Here is a 14,487-nt window from a genome sequence, read left to right on the forward strand (position 1 = left end):
CTGTCTCCTGTGCCCCGTGCCTGCAATTGTGTTAGAAGTGGGATTCTTATCTGAACTTAGAGTGAGTGGGGAGCAGGGATCTGGGGCTAATTGCTCCCTAAGTGTTTTTTTTTTTCAAATACTGTCCTTTATAGCTTCAAATTCCAATTATAGCTTCTTGATAATTCCAATTCCCAAGCCTTTCTGGGGTTGTTAGGGTGCAATGTATTAGTAAATCCATGTGTAAGATTTTATTCCTTCCACTCCTCTAAGATAATTCTCTCTGAACTTTAGTCTTCAAGCATTATAGCTTGGGGTAATAGATACCTGCTGGTGTTTTAAAAAGATATTCAATTTGTTTGCTTTAATCGATTTGTTTTTGTTCTGTCTTCATGGATTTTAAGGGGTTGGATTTTGAGAGGAGAGGGGATGGAAATGTCTTGATTTCCCCAGTTGGAAATCACAAATCTGGTAATCAAATTTTGAGGGATGTATTCTATTATAAAATTGTCAAAATGTATTTTTAATGTTTATTTATTATGAGAGAGACACACACAAAGCATGAGAGGGGGGAGGTGCAGAGGCAGAGAGAAAGAGAGAGAGAGAGAGAGAGAGAGAGAGAGAGAGAGAGAGAGAGAATCCCAAGCAGGCTGTGGGCTCAGTGCAGAGTCCTACTGAGGGCTCAAACCCATGGATTGTGAGATCAGAACCTGAGCCAAAACCAAGAGTCAGAGGTTTAATCAACTGGACCACCCAGAAGCCCCAAAATGTATTTTTAATCAGAATCACTGTAACTTCAGGCGACTGAGCTTCCGACTTCGGCTCAGGTCATTATCTCAAGAGAGTTTGAGCCCTGTGTGGGGCTCTGTGCTGACAGCTCAGAGCCTGGAGCCTGCTTCTTCAGATTGCGTCTCCCTCTGTCTCTGCCCCTCCCCTGCTGGCACTCTGTCTCTCTCTCTCTCAAAATAAATACATATTAAAAAAAATTACACAGAATAAATATTAGTTGGTGCTTGGGAAAATTATCATAAAGTGAATTGGAGTATTTCTATTTGTTGCTGAAAGCAAACGTGTCCCATTAGGAAAGTTAAGAAAAAAAACTAAGGTCTAAACATTTCTGGTGGGTATTGAGTCAGTTTAGAGAAAATTAAGTCATCTTTCTGGTTAACATTATCACATTATCTTACACTAATGCCAAGTTCCCCATGTAAGTAAGTGTCTCCTAAGACAAACAGAATGCTTACATGTTAGACAACTCTCACCCCTGGAGAATTCTGGTAGTACACAGAAAGATTTTTTTTTTATTCTTCATACAGACTACTGGTATCTATTATAACAATACATTTTACAATCATTTGGGTGAGAAAGCGACCAACATGTATTCAGTGCCTACTGTGTACCATATAGTAGTGTGTCTTATGAGTTATTATTACATCATTCTTTGTCACATATTTGTTATAATTCAAATTTACGTATTTTGAGCGAGCTTTCAGGGAAGCACCGGGTTTCTGGATGAAATTAAAGAGATTCCAATTATTTACTTGACTTATATCTGGAAAGTTTCACATGTGGCTGGCTACGTTCATTTTATGATTTCTATAGTTTTTATTTTAATTATTGACTTTTTCTGGATTTGTTCATAATTCTGCGCATAAATCTTTTGTTTGCCCGTATCATACATTAACTGCATGTCCAACACTGTGCAAAATCCCCATCGCTTATTTTTCTACCAAAAAAAAAAAAAAAAGGAATTTTTGTATCTGAAGAGGTCTGATAAGAGAGAGCTGGTCGGAGTTCAAAACTAAGGACAAGCCCTAACTCAAGTTTGATAAAAAGCCAAAAAAAACCCCCACACATTTAAATTTTTATTTTATTATTTTTTTCATCAGATCTTTTATTTATTTATTTTTTTGATGTTTACTTATTTTTGAGAGATAGAGTGTGAGTGGGGGAGGGGCAGAGAGAGAGGGAGACACAGAATCTGGAGAGGCTCCAGGCTCTGAGCTATCAGCACAGAGCCCGACGCGGGGCTCGAGCCTACAAACTGTGAGATCCTGTCCTGAGCCCAGGTAGGACACTCAACCGACTGAGCCACCCAGGTGCCCCCCAAAACACACATTTTAAAAAACTGTAACATGAAAATACGCACATACACGCTTACAACAAGGATATATGTCTCTAACCACACATTCTCAGACTTCCTGAACAGAGCTGCAGCCAAAAGGATGAGTTCTTCTGAGGCTGGATGCTGCTGTGCCTTTTGCACCTGCTCCTGAGGTGAGCCATACTGGCAAGAAGAGAAGGCAGGACTGATTCCAAAGTGTTAGTCCTTAGCCAATCACCAAAGTCACAAACCCTCAGGGTGAGCTGGAACCACAGACGCACGTTAGATGTTCATCCCTGCGTTAAAAAAAGAGATTTTGTGAAAATAGCGGCTGGTCCTGTGCCCAGAGAGCATGGAGAGCAAGAATGATAAGTTATCCATTTCTAGAAACTTTATAAATATAGGACTTGCTTACCACACACGGCTGACCTTGAATTCCCTTCTTATGAGTATGTTTGTAATTCTGAAAGCAGCCTCAGAAGGCTGGAGACCTACTCACAAGGTGGCTATTAATAAACAGTGCTCTAAAAGTTACAGTCGTCTAAAGTGTGCAGAGAGGCGTTTCGCGTCAATATTGTTACGAAAGGCTGAAGAGATCAGGTGATTAGCATCCACAGCTTTGTCTGAACACTGTGGAGTGTGTGTATGTGTCCCTGCGAGCGCACATAGGTACACATGTGCAACCCGCGCCCACATACTTAGAAGGTACTCGCTTCTTTGTGCATTTCGTGGTAAATAACGCTTACTTAAGAGCATGGTACTAGTTAAACCGGTATAGCAATGACTTCGTTTCTAAAATCATTCTAATTTTCCTATGTTTTCAGCAATGTCAATGATGATAATAAAATAATGTTAGACCGATGTATTTTTGTTTATGATGTTAACAAGGATAAGACTGGTTGTCTCGTGGGGCAAAAGCATTCAGATTGCCTTCTTGGACAGAGTTTATCTCAAAATGCAGGAAATGTAATATAAACTCAGCTTACTTCTTGAAGAAAGCTGGTCAATAACATCTTCATACATAGAGAGTGGTTTTTCAATATTTAAAAAGCAGTTGCCTGGATCTCACATATTTCATAATCAAACAGAGACAGACAACCAAACACTTGGATATAAAGCAAACATTAGCAGTAGGGATAAATTGATGAGTTTTGTTTTTCATCCCAATTTCATGCCTGGATTCATAACGTTGCTTTCCATTTTATTTTTCGTTTCTTTTATCTTCATTTTCCCCTTCTTTCTCCCGCTCACCATCGCCTCTCAGTCATATTATATAATAAATTGTAACATGAAGAGCATCTTCAAGAAATTATATCCTATGGCCTTTCTTAAGGTAATCCAAACTTTTACTTGGCCAAAAAAGAATTGTATGCTAAATTTATGTATGTTCCCAGAGACAGGGAGAAACTATTTTTTCTCTGTCCCCTTCATGAGACATTTAAACAAGTGGGTAACAGGTGCTACATGCCAGGAACACACTGTACTCTGAATATTTTTGTAAGAAGCTGTTCACTCTGGGGAAAGCATTTCATTTCTCAGTCCCAGTGAATGCCACCTGTGCTTGGTCAGTCACTGGCAGGATGGATACCCTCTTGGTGATGAAAAGGGATTTTATTGGACTGTGGCTAGAATTGTTTCTCCAAATACTTGGGGAAAGAGCTGATATATTACTTTGCACCTAGCATTTTGGACAATCACCGCATGTCTTTTGGGACAAGATATTACACACACACTTTGAATGGAAGGAATAAAGCAAGTTAGAGCAAGGTAGTAAGCTAGTGTCTTATTCTCATCTGGGAAAAAAAAATCGCTCTGCTTTTATTAATATGAAATATAAAACTTGGTTGTACCAAGATGATGATACTCGTGTAGGGAAAGAGAATAAAATTTGAGATAGAAAGAAGGAAATATTTTTTAGTAGGGCCGAGGGGCCAACCTACATGTTTCTTGCATTAACCTCAGAATTAGCAGCTACATCTCATGCACTTGTCCTAATAAAGGCAATTTACACAGCGCTATGGATAAGAAAAGATTCCCAGAGACAATATTTGTAAGCTATAAATTACTAATACATATGTACTTATGATGAATAAATTATTTTGCAATATGATGAGCATGATCCTGATTTAAAAGGAAAAATAAAATTCAGGTTTCTAAAGGAGGATTAACTCCATCCGCCCCTTAGGATATATAATTTTTCTTAAGTCATTTTCATTGCCTGGAGTTTTATGTATGCTAATGGTTGGAACTAATGTGCTTGTCCATAGACAGCATCATCCTAACTCCCCCAGGCAGAGCTGGACTATGATTTAAGCCAGTGCTTGATGAATTTCCTTAGCATGGCAAAGCGCTTCCTCTGCTCCACCCCCCCTCCCCGGGGGTGGGGGGTGTGAAGCGCTCTCCAGCTCCAAAAGTGTAATGCTGGGTTTATCAATTTAGAGATCAAATTCTTTTGCAAGAATAACGCCACTGAGCTCCATCTGTGATTTAGTGCTCCTTATGTTTACATGCTAGCTTTTTAAAAAATGTTTATTTACTTATTTTGAGAGAGAGAGTGTGTGTGTGCAGGCATGTGTGAGGGAGGGGCAGAGAGAGAGAGGGGGAGAGAGAGAATCCCAACCAGGCTCCGTGGTGTCAGTGCAGAGCCCAACTTGGGGAACCTGAGCCAAAATCAAGTACGGGATGCTTAACCTACTGAGCCACCCAGGCGCCCCTACATGTTAGCTTTTAATTATTCCAGGTGACTACCTCATACGTTTTGAATTGAAAGTTATTGGGAAAAACTAGATGGTATGGGGGAGTTTGTTTTACTGATAACAGGCTGATATGACACCGGCGGTTGCTGAGATCTAAAATCAGAACACTCTAGGCCTGACCCTGATACCATTTCAGTTTATATTTTAAAATATGGATTTCCAGTAGTCTAGAGGAAATTTCTACTTAAATATGTGACCAGATCTACTCCCTGTCTACTTAGACCTGTTTTTCTTGCTTATCTATTCCATTTTGTCAGGAATATTATTATCCTTCTGGTTTCCAGGGCAAGAGGCCAAGAATATGGGTATCATCTTTGCTGCTTTTCTATGTTGCACCTTCCATTAAGCCTCATATTCTCATCTTTTTCAAAGATGATCTTGGATGTGCTCCCCCGTGTGCATGCAGTTAGCTTATAAGCTCCACTGAGCTTTCAAAGCCCACCAGCTGTCCGCCTCCAATCCCCAGCATGTACTCTCTGCCTTCACGGGGCCTCTTTTCACTGCACTTACACTTTGTGAAGGCTTATCCTGCCTCTGGAGCTTTCTTTATACTATTCTTCTTCCCTCAAATGTCCTTCTGCTTCCCAAATCTGACAATTTCCTTTTTCCTTTTTTTTTTTCTTTTCTTTTCTTTCTCTCTCTCTCTCTCTCTCTTTTTTTTAAAGAAACGTTGTGTTTAATGGTAGAACTTAGCACACTCCAACAGCAGGCATGGGCCTGAAGCAGGAATGGGTCGGCGACCCCCATGGAGTCTTACATGGCAAAGAGGATGAGGAAGTCGACCACCAAACAGAAGACTCGCAGGGCTTCAGACAGGGAAAAGCCCAGAATGGCATAGGAATAGAGCTTCTGCTTGAGAGATGGGTTCTGGGCATAACCAATGACCAAGCTACCAAATACCGTTCCATGCCAGCCCCTGAACCAGCCACCCCAACTGTGAGTCCCAGCACCAATAAATTTGGTTACTTTGCCAATGTCCCTCCCAGGAGACGACCCTGGTCTGGAGCTCCCACAGGGCCACCCGGAGTGGGAAGCTTCTGTAGGGTGGCTGTCAGATGGGATCTCTGGCCTCCTCAAGAAGGAGGCAGACATAAGTCTGATTAGATCCCTGGTATGACAGCGGATCAGAAAGGAGGGATGAGACGTGCCCCGTGCTCTGCATTTTCTCAGTCTGCACTCTCACTGCCCTGCTGCCCTTGCTTGGACCATCATGCTTGCCCGGCTCAGGGTGACTCTGACAATTTCCTTTTGATATCATTTCCTTTTCAACTCAACCTAAACATTGTGGTTTAATCACTGAAATGCACTTTTACTAGCACCCTCAATTCCTTTCCTTTTTTGTCCCTTTTGAGGCAGTACCCAGCCCAGCCAATATACAACCAAAGATGAATCTACCTTCTTTTTATTTATAACCATTTTTCTTTTTTGTCTTTACTAGTTAGTTGTCTTTGGTGTGAACATTAAAATTCTACAACGGGGCTGGAGGGTACTATCACACCTTTATTCTAATCCAGCAGGCCCTCCATAGCACTAGGTAATTCTTTCTCTTGTATCTGATTATGGCTCCTTTATATGATTATATGGCTCCTTGTTGCTGTTCAGAATTTATACATCCCTCTTCATAACACTCATTCAATTTGCATCTTTCTAACCCCTAGCAGTCGACTCTGCCTGACTCTTCAAAAGAAAGAGTGGCTCACATAAAATCCATCCTTCCCCATCTTCCCTTCTGTCTCAAAACAAGGCAATCCCTTTACCTTCTCTCCATGATATCCTTCCCCAGACTCCAGCATCTCGGTCATCTTTTTGGAGACATTCTATATTTCTTTTCTTTTTTCCCTTGACTCCTTCTTCCAGAGTATATTGATGTGTTCAAGTTTCCCTCACTTTCAAAATATTGTATCTTAATGCCTCCAATCTGTCATCCTCTCTCATTACCCTACGGAGATTGTTTTCCCTCTAGCCACAAATGACATTCCAATGGCCAAATCACATTTTGTTCTCACATTGGTGGATTTTTTCTATACAAGTTGATGCTTGAGGGGTGCCTGGGTGGCTCAGTCGGTTAGTTGCCCGACTTTGGCTCAGGTCATGATCTCCTGGTTTGTGGGTTCAAGCCCTACATAGGGCTCTGTACTGACAGCTCAGACCCTGGAGCCCGCTTTGAATTCTGAGTCTCCCTCTCTCTCTGTCCCTCTCCCATTCACTTTGTCTCTCTCTCTCTCTCTCTTTCTCTCTCTCTCTCTAAAATAAATAAACATTGGCGAGCCTGGGTGGCACAGTTAGTTAAGCATTGGACTCTTGATCTTGGCTCAGGTCATGATCTCACAGTTCATGAGTTTGAGCACAATGTCCGGCTCTGCACTGATGGTGTGGAGCCTGCTTGGGATTCTATCTCTCTTTCTCTCTGCTCCTTCCCCGCTTGTGTGCTCTCATTCTCTCTCTCTCACTCTCTCTCTCTCAAAATAAATAAATAAACTTAAAAAAACTTTAAATAAATAAATAAACATTAAACATTTTTTTTTTATTTTTTTTCAACGTTTATTTATTTTTGGGACAGAGAGAGACAGAGCATGAACGGGGGAGGGGCAGAAAGAGAGGGAGACACAGAATCGGAAATAGGCTCCAGGCTCTGAGCCATCAGCCCAGAGCCTGACGCGGGGCTCGAACTCACGGACCGCGAGATCGTGACCTGGCTGAAGTCGGACGCTTAACCGACTGCGCCACCCAGGCGCCCCAACATTAAACATTTTTAAAATAATAAATAAAAAAGAAGTTGATGCTTGACATCATTTCTCCCATGGATTCTAGGTGCTAATGTCTCTTGGTTTCTATGTACTGTCCTTCCTTTCCTTTGGCCCAGCCATTGCATTATAGGGTTGGTTTCCTTAGTATGTAAGGGGCTACTCCCCTTGACATCCATTTGTTTTCTTTAGAGTCCCATGTGTATCCCAACTTTTATATTCCAAACTGTATTTCCATATGCAGCTGATGGCATAATCTGTATATCCAGGCCTCTCCCCATTTCATTCTCTTCAGTTTATTAGAATTTTGTCTTTAAAAAATGGGTGGGAGGGGCACCTGGGTGGCTCAGTCGGTTAAGCATTGGCTCTCGATTTCGACTCAGGTCGTGATCTTATGGTCAATGAGTTTGAGCTTGTGTCAGTTTCTGTGCTGACAGAGTGGAGCCTGCTTGGGATTCTCTCTCCCTCTCTCTCTGACCCCCACCTGATTTCTCGCTTTCTCAAAATAAAATAAACATTAATTTTTTTTTTTTTTTTGCCTCGTATCATTACCTCATTTAAATATCTCTGGTGTCTACAGGATAAATGCCAAACTCTTTAGTGGAGCATGAAGCTCATCCATATATGGTCTCTGATATTCTATTCACAGCTGTGTATACTATTCTCCAGCCATCCTGGAGTTCTTACCGTAAGCTTTCCTTCTATTGTATTTGTGTATTAGCTTCTTCCCTTCTCCTTAGCTCAAACTCTGAAAAAAGCTTCATTACCATGCATAAGACTGCATAATCCAGATATTGAGAAATACTAATACTTGACTTTTCTGAGATTATTTTGTGAGTACCCTGGGGCATGGCCACACCCTGAGAGAATCAGCTTTTTTTTTTTTTTCCTCCTGAAAAAAAAAAAGTGATCATCAAACATCCTGAAAACTTCCATATGGAGTAAGCAATAAGATGTCTCATCTTTGAACTAAGGGTTGCAGAAAAGTTTTCCATTCTCAGGCCTGGTGACTTCCAGGAATGGGATTGACCTGGCATCCTAGGTTGTGTTTCCACATACAAATTCTGATGTGAGAACATTTGGATGAAAGTGGTTTATTGAGGAGAAACTGGAAAGGACACAGGAAAAGCAGGATATGTGAGCAGAAAAAGCTGAGCAAGGGCATGATTTCACATGAAGCTCCAGCCTGGGCTTGATCCTGTGGGTAAAATCCACTTCAGATATTGCCCTTCCTGGAGGCAGTTTTGTCTACGTGCAGGAGCAGCCAGTCATTGATACCTGCTGGATGAAGGTGGCAGGAGTGAGGACTCATAAACTCCAGATACTTCCAGCTCTACTTCAGTAGCCAAAGAACAATTGTCTGAGAAAGCTGCAGGTGCAGGTAGTTAGAGGTGGAACACAGAGCTGTGAATGCACATATAGAACTGGCAACAGAGACATGGAGGAACACCAGTAATCTCCACCACACCTGGTTATGGAGAAGCAGAAAAGGAGCTAATAATTACAGAGCTTGTCCTTTCCACTGCCAGCAGAAGTAGGAGCGGAACAGGGAAGTAACAGCTTTGAGAACAAATGGTTCCTGGATTCAGTTCCAGTGTGTGAAAGGAGGTGTGTGTGTGTGTGTGTGTGTGTGTGTTGGGGAGTGGGGATTTCCCACACACAAAACACCAAACAGTTCTCGGACACTAGAAAGGATGTCCAAGAATTCAGCTCAGTTCTATGTACTCAGAGACAGCATCAGATTCCACAGGTTAAATTTTCAGCCTTACAAGTCTGCCTCTTCTCCCCGCATCACATGCCAGTCATAAGCCCCAGGCTGTTGCCTGTGTTTCTGACTAACTGGCTACAGATTGGATGTTCTAATGACCTCTTCCTTGGGTTCCATTAGTTTGCTAGAGTGGTTTCCAGAACTCAGGGAAACATATTTACCAGTTTATTAATGGGTATGATGGAGAATACAAATCAACAGCCAGATGAAGAAATATATAGGGTGAGATCCTGAACAAAGGGACTTCTGTCTTTTGGAGCTTGGGTCCCCCAAGAGTAGAAGCTTTCTGGAAAAAAAAGACCCAAACCCTGTCCTGTTGGGTTTTTCTGGAGGCTTCATAACATTCATGATTGGCTAAGTCATTGGCCATTGACTGATTCATCCTCTGGCTCTTCTTTCCTCCATGGGAGCTGGGCAGTGGAAGGGAGACCAAAAGTTCCAGCCCTCTAATCACATGCTTGGCCCTCCTCACAACTAGCTCACATAGCTCACACCCTTGGTGATGGTGGTGGTGGGTGGGGGCGGGGGTCCAAAAGTCATCTTCATTAATAACAAGACTCCCATTTCACCTTTATGGCTCTGAAGTGTTTCAGTAACTGTAGATGAAGACTAAATATATCTTAGAAATATATATTTCATCAAATACATGTTTTGTAGAAATCATTACATTACAAACCATCTTCTGGAAAATAGCAAAATCTCCTGTCTCACATGGCCATGTCTAGTGCCACTAGCAAGTGAGGGATGTACCGGGACCTGGACTCCTGCGTCCCAAATAGAGGAAGTGTCGGTGGTCCCTGGCAGGCCAGTGTGCCCAACAGAATAGACACTTTCTGAAGGTCATTAGCAGCAGAGCAAAAGCACTGGGACAAAACGAGCAGGCCTGAGAGGAACGCCCAGGCAGAGTCATTTCAAAATGCACGCAGCACATATCATGGGAAACTCAGAAATACTAAGCTGTGGGAAAGACACTGAGAGAGATCAGTCAGCAGAATCTCTAAGACCAGTACTACTTTCCCTTAAAGTCCTGGTGACAGACGAGGATCACTGGGCTCTAAACCTCCAACAGCTGCGTGCAGTTAATCCACCAATGAGCCAGGAGATGGAGCAGTAATAGCTCATCTTCTCTTTGGGCTTCAAGACCCAGGAACAGTGTCCCAAATTGGACGAACTCTTTCCTAATTTACCCTAGACTCAGTTTCTCCCTCCTCCTAGTGTAAACAACACTCAGCTACTTTCATCACAGAATTGGCTGCACCCTACCGTGGTGGTCTGTGTCTGTCTGACCCAATTACCTCCTTCAGGAAAGGACCTATTACTCATTTCTGGTCCCCAGTATTTAGCATAATATATGGCAAATATTACAGTCCTAATAAATGTTAGTTCAGTGTATAAAGTATCTAGGCCCATGTTTTTCAGCCTTTTGGGTGGCAAAAAAAAAAATGTCCCAGGGCCTGATGCAAGCTATGAAACTTCTCCCCATAAATGTGCCCCAAAACACAGAATCTTGTATACACTAACCTAGAAGAAATGTTTCAAAACAGAAAAGAAAAATCCACATTGTTACTAGAACGCATGTCCTTCAAACCCAAGACTGACAGTAGAGATCCTCCAAAATGTTTGAAATCCTGGTATGTTCTAACTCTTACAGTAAACCAGTAAAAAACTTAAAATCAGTGTAAGCATTAAGAATTTAGGAGCTCGCTCCCAAATTACATGCATCAGCTACTCTGGAGGAAGTTCATAGGAATTGCAATTAGTGTGAAGTGAAGCATTGATGGGAGCCGAGCAAGAAAACAGAAGAGAAGGAAATGAACAGACCTTTTAATGAACAGAGAAAATAGGCATAACAGGCACACTTGGCCCTGAAAATGAATGGTGGGTAGACAGGATTTTCCCTCAGTCTCATGTCACACTCTAGGTCACCTCATTTGACTACTGAATGAGTCAAGTCTAAGATACCGTAGCAGATGTAGGCAAAGCTTCCTTCTTTATAGATTCGACCTTTTTCAAGTGCCCCTGGGAGCCCCATATTCCCATTTTATTGCTCTGGTCTCAAAATGTTTTTACTTTCTAGATGTTGGCTGCAGAGCCAATGAGACTGGCATCATTTATCTAAGTAAAGGAAATAACTTCCAATGTTCATGTTCAATGTGTGAACATTGCCGATTTTTGAGATTTGGGGTCATTGGGGGCTCTGTTGTATTTCTACCTTTGATTAAAATGTAATGGGATATTTTGGATAAATTAAGTTCCAGTGAGTAATTATCAACTAGCTGTTGGTTGAATGAAAACAGATTTAATGAAAGAGGTATCCATTTACACACTTGATTTCTAATTTTGAGACATCTTAAATCTTATTATCTCTTTTACTTTTCTGAACAGATCATGCTGCAGTTTCACACTGCAATCTGAGATTTCACCCTGCAGCCAAATGGGCCCTCAGCTAAATGCTTGAAGGGGAATTGATCAGGCAGCATCCAGGTAGAAGCAAATTTCAGTAAACAATTATTGAAAGGTAAGTTGAAAATATAACAAATAATAAGCATACCTCTACTGGCCAAAAAACTCACTCCTGTTTCACCATGGCCCTAAAATTTCTAAATGTATGGAAAGAGCTGGAAGTAAAAAATATTCAGATGGAAAAATAATAATATGTTTGGAAGTTTCTTTAAAGTTATCCACAAGGATGAATTGAATCAAGATCCATTTCTTACCATCAATTGTGGTTTAATTGTGGTTAATGTTGTCCTTTTTTCATACATCTTTGTTTGAAGTATATTAAGAGTTTGTAATTTCTGACTGTTTACTATAAATTAGCATAGTTCCTTGATTCAAAGACTCAGATGTTTCTGAAATTGGGATGCACCTTACAATCTATATGGACATATAAAGGTAAAAGTTGTCTTTAAGTTGATGGCGTGTTTTTCAATCGGTGAAATCTGAGCATGGAGGAGGGGTGGTAAAATAAGACTGTTTAGTCTTCCAAAAACATTTCTCAGAGATGGGTACTTTTAATTGTTGGTTTACAGCTTCTACATTCTCAGTCCACTTTCCCCTTTCATCTCCCATCAGAACTAATCTGTTCAGGGAACAGTTAGGCCAGGCTTTCTGAGAATGCGGTAAGAATGAGATATATCTGGCTTTCTAACCCTGTAAGAAATACCATGCATAATCAATGAATCAATGCCAGGAGATGTCTCTTTGTTACTGATTTACAAACCAGCATTAGGAAATCACCTTCACACCTGGAAATGTCGCCAAATGGAGTCGGACTGAAGCCTTCAAATAAACCTTAAAACTTTCGAACAAGATCAAGACCAGAGAGCTTCATTTTAGCACCTGGTCATACTTTTTCCCCAAACACAAATCCATTTGTGTTAGAACTGGCCAAAGGGTTTGTCTCATTAAACTGTATTCAAGTGAAAGTATTTTATCAGTGATGAAAAATAAAATGTTATGTCAAAGTTACTTAAAAGGTGATGGGTTGAATGAAAGTCATTTCATGAAACAATGTGAAAAATGGAAAAGCTCTCTTTGATCATAGTTCATAATTGAAGGTTATTTCCATTTCCTAGGTAGTTATTTTGGCAATTAAATCAACTCAAAAGTTTTATCTCTAAAAAAATTAATTGTATGTTGAAAAAGTGAATTGGGATAATGTACTCTGTAAAGGTTAAAAGAGGTTATTCCAAATGTTATTTCAGTAACATTAGATTTGTTATATGCAGAAAAGTTTAAGATATTAAAAAAGTATAAGATGCTAAAAATGTTCTCTGTATGGAAAATATTCTTTAGTTTTGTTAGTAACAATTGTACTGAGTGCATAAATTTATTACTCAAAACTGCTAATTTAAATTGGTGTTTCTGAGGGTGATACCAGTCTATGCTGCTATGTAACATGTTATTTATAAATCTCAGGATTTATGATATTGATACTGATATTTCATTTTTAATATCTTTATTGAAGTATAACTGACATACAATAAATTGCATATATTTAAAATACACAATTTAATAAACCGTGCCACAACTTGATGATGTTCTGTTCATTTCTTTCCAGTCTTTTTTTCACTCTCTGTCTCATTTGGAATAGTTACTATTGCTATGTCTCCGGGTTCAGTAGTCTTTTCTTCTGCAGCATCTAATCTGCAATAAAAGCCACCCAGTGTATTTTTTATCTCACATGCTGTAATTTTCTAGAGAAAATCTCTAGACATTCACTTTGGGTCTTTTTTATATCTTTTATTCCTTCACTTAACATTTTGAAAATGTGAAATACAATCATAGTTGTTTTAATACCCTTGTATGTTAATTCTAACATCTGTATCAGTTCTAGGTCAGTTCAATTGATTGAACTTCAGTATGGACTGTATTTCCTGCTTTTTTTGTGTGCTAATCATCTTTGGTTGCCAAACATTGTGGATTTTACCTTATATGATGGTGGCTATTTTTGTATTCCTATAAATGTTCTTGTGTTTTGTGCTGGGGCATGGTTAAGTTACTTGGAAATGGCTTGACTTTTTCAGATCTTGCTTTTAAGAATTGTTAGGTGGGATCAGAGTAATGTTTACTGGGACTAATTATTCACCACTACTGAGGATAGATCCTTTTGAGTTTTCGACCCAATTCCCTGTGAATTCTGAGGTTTCCCAGTATGGCTGATGAGAACATGTGCCATTCCAGACCCTACGTGAGCACCAGACACCATTCTAATCTTTTCACATGATTCTTTCCCAGCTTCAGGTAGCTTTCTTGTGTGCCTGTGCTGATTGATGCTATGTTCAATGCTACTTGAGAGGAACCCGCTGCAGACTTCTGGGTTTTTTTTCTTAATGCAACTCTATCCTCTCCAGTCCTGTGTCTCGAGAACTCAGGCTTCCTTGGTCTCCCCAGACTCTCTGCTCTGCCAGGATCTTCTTGGGCCCCTTCCCCTATCCTGCAGCCCATAAGCTGGGGCTATTGTGGGGTTCATCTCTCTAGGACCACTTCTTTTGTTGCCTGATGTCCAGGGTCTTAGAAGCCATTGTTTCAAATATTTTTGAATATTCTTCTCCCCCCACTCCTCCTCCTTCCCTTCTTCTTCTTCTTCTTCTTCTTCTTCTTCTTCTCTCTTCCTATTATTACTTTGGTTAT

General features: G+C 40.6%; 1 pseudogene; it reads right to left on the reverse strand.

The window, feature by feature from the left end:
- Nucleotides 1–5,592: 5,592 nt before the first annotated feature.
- Nucleotides 5,593–11,383, reverse strand: LOC115522928 (annotated as a pseudogene).
- Nucleotides 11,384–14,487: the final 3,104 nt, after the last annotated feature.

Source organism: Lynx canadensis, chromosome C2 (assembly GCF_007474595.2).
Source record: "Lynx canadensis isolate LIC74 chromosome C2, mLynCan4.pri.v2, whole genome shotgun sequence".
NCBI lineage: Eukaryota > Metazoa > Chordata > Mammalia > Carnivora > Felidae > Lynx > Lynx canadensis.